Source organism: Canis aureus, chromosome 5, assembly GCF_053574225.1.
Source record: "Canis aureus isolate CA01 chromosome 5, VMU_Caureus_v.1.0, whole genome shotgun sequence".
NCBI lineage: Eukaryota > Metazoa > Chordata > Mammalia > Carnivora > Canidae > Canis > Canis aureus.
Genome location: NC_135615.1, coordinates 59,859,738 through 59,862,550, shown reverse-complemented (window position 1 = coordinate 59,862,550; position 2,813 = coordinate 59,859,738). Strand labels below are relative to the sequence as shown.

Genomic DNA, 2,813 nt, shown 5'->3' with positions numbered 1-2,813 from the left:
AGACCGGGCGGGGGCAGGGGCAGGGGCAGGGGCAGGGGCAGGGGCAGGAGCAGGGGCAGGGGCAAGGGCAGGGGCAGGGGCAGGGGCAGGGGCAGGGGCAGGGGCAGGGGCAGGAGCAGGGGCAGGGGCAGGGGCGGCCCCTGGGGAGGTCGCAGCCTAGGAAGTGAGCGGCCTCCGGAAGCTGGAAAAGGAAAGGAAATGGGCCCCCCCGGAACCTCCGGAAGAAGTGCAGTTCTCATCTCCAGAACCGAAGCATAGTGAACAGTGTCATTTTAAGCCACTGAATCAGCGGTCGTTTGTCACAGCAGCGGTAAGAATGTGATGCAGCGGCTCCAACGCGCGGCGAGCCCCGGGCCCCGCCCCCGAGCCCCGCCCCGCCCCGCCCCGCGGTACCCCTGCCCACGCGGGCGCCCCGCCGCCTTCCCCACAAGGCGAAACCTTCCTCTGTAACTACCTTCCCGCTGCCCGCGTTCGCCTCGCGGACACCATCCCTGTCCCTCGTACACATCAGGCTTTTGTAGGCAGATAAACCGCCTCTTCTCCGAATTTAACAGCCTCCAACTTTCCCCTTGTTCGGTTACTAAGAAGGCACCGACGCCAGCCTTCCCCGGCGGCGGCCCCAGGCCAGCACTAGCGGGCGATGCGCGGCGGCCCCAGGCCAGCACGTGAGGGCGCTGCGCCCGCCCGCGCCTCCCTGCGAGTCCCGCCGCCCAGGCCCCCGGCGCTCCCCCGGCGTCCACCAGCGTCCCGACCTTCGCCGCCCGCGCGTAGTGCCCGGCGTGAAAAACGACCGCACGTCTTCGGGTTCGGAGCCTGGACCAGCGGCTGGAATTTAACAGCGTAGTTTCCTTTCTATTATGTTTAGTTTTAGGGTCATTTTCCACCGATGGCAAGGGAAACTGATTTTTGTGTTTCTGCTCAGGCTACAGTTTCCATTTAATACACGTAGGAAAAAAAAAAAAAAAAGACCGAATCAGTTGCAGGATCACGGGCTCGGCAACACCGGCAGTTTATACCCGCGGACGCCTGGGGCGCGGGCGCGGGCCGGGGCTGCGGGCACACGGCGCCCCCTGGCTGCGCTCCTCGCCGCGCCGCACGGAAACAGCAACTACACGGAGCCCTCCAGGCCGGCCCCCGGGAAGTCAGGATGGCCGAGCGGTCTAAGGCGCTGCGTTCAGGTCGCAGTCTCCCCTGGAGGCGTGGGTTCGAATCCCACTTCTGACAACTCCTCTCTTTTGCCCTTTTCTTCCCGCAACGTTCGAGTAGAGCGGATCCGTTTGACGACTCTAAACAGGGACCCCACGGTACAGATCGGAGCTTTTTTTTATTTTTTCCCCCGGTCCAAAGTCAAATAAATGTCATTAGGAAGAAAATGCCTGTTGAGAGAAATACTTGTTTTGTAGAGAGATTAAATGGGAACTGTCCGGCGGTGCATCAGCTCGTTGATTCTTGCAGCTGTTGGCGAAAAGCGAAAAGTACTGGGGGGGGGGGGGGGGGAAAGCAAAGCAAAAGAACACTTGTCAGGAGTGGGATTCGAACCCACGCCTCCAGGGGAGACTGCGACCTGAACGCAGCGCCTTAGACCGCTCGGCCATCCTGACTGCTCGCTCTCCGCCTTGCAAGCAAACCTCTTCGGAATAGCTCTAGTGTGCGCATGCGTAGCGAGCGGCGGCGGGGGACCGGGCGGGCTCTGTTCCGCGCCGGCTCGAAGGGGCGGGGCGCAGTGGGGCGCGGGAAGGCTGCGCAGGCGCCTCGGTGGCGGCAGGGGGCGCGCGCAGCGTGCTGGAGAGGCGGGGCCCCGCGGCGCCTCGGGCCGGCGCTCTGTACGCAGGCGCCGCGCCCGTCCGCGTTTCCGGCCGGCGTCGGGGCGCTCGCACCTGCGGGCCCGCGGCACTTGTGCTCGGCGCCCCGGTCGGCGGCCGCAGGGTCGCAAGGTGTCCCCGCGCGGCGGGCGCGTTCTCCTTCCGAGCACCTGTGCAAACTGCAACTTCACGGTTGTGTGTGTTGAAGCCGCTTATCGGCTCGGGGTTACACCGCGTCCCACAGCGGCTCCGTCCCTGCCTGGCGGTGACCCAGGCGCCCGAACCGCGCGGGGCACGCAGTAGGCGCGCAGGGGATGGGATGTCTGCGGATTCACCTTTCCCTCCCCTACCCTCCCCTACCCTCCCCTCCCCTCCCCTCCCCTCCCCGCATTACGTCATCTGAGTGATTCCCGTCTCCTCCCAGCCCGCGCCCCCACCCGCGCCCCTCGCCTGGGCAGGCGGGTCCCGACCCCGCAGCACCTTCCGCCCCCTCCCGCCGTCACCCGGCCCGGCCCGGCCCAGGACCAGGAGACTGATGGGCCGCGAGGGCGCCTTTCTCCAGGGGATTTCCGGGCGGGGGTAGGGGAAAGGGAACTTCCACTCCCCCAGGATCTCATGCGACCCCCTTCGCAGCGCCCCCCCCCCCCCCCCCCGAAGAAAGGCGGGCAGGAGGCGGGGACAGGAGACCGAGGCTCCCGCGAGGCTGAGCCACTGGCCGGCTGTGTAACTGGGCCTGAAGGGGCTGAAGGTGACCTCTGTGAGCTGCCCCTGGCCTCCAGGGGACAGGCCCAGAGGCCATGAGTGCTGCAGGCACATTTGCCCCCAGTGCCCTCTGACTCACCCCAGGCCGAGCGGCCTCAGCCATTGCCAGTCTGCAGTCTTTCGGTGCTTCCAGATACGCAAGAGAACATTCCCTACCAACCCCGGCTTGGGTCCCTTTCGGACCCTAGGACTTGGGACGCCAAGGGGTGGTGTGGCTTCTGGGGTATCAGAGGTCCTGATGATTTAAGG

General features: G+C 66.0%; 2 non-coding genes across 2 annotated transcripts; one reads left to right on the top strand and one right to left on the bottom strand.

Moving 5' to 3' along the window:
• Window positions 1-1,141: 1,141 nt before the first annotated feature.
• On the top strand, window positions 1,142-1,224 carry TRNAL-CAG (transfer RNA leucine (anticodon CAG)). Its single transcript has one exon. It is a non-coding gene; the product is annotated as a tRNA-Leu (tRNA).
• Window positions 1,225-1,518: 294 nt separating this feature from the next.
• On the bottom strand, window positions 1,519-1,601 carry TRNAL-CAG (transfer RNA leucine (anticodon CAG)). The gene has a single exon. It is a non-coding gene; the product is annotated as a tRNA-Leu (tRNA).
• Window positions 1,602-2,813: the final 1,212 nt, after the last annotated feature.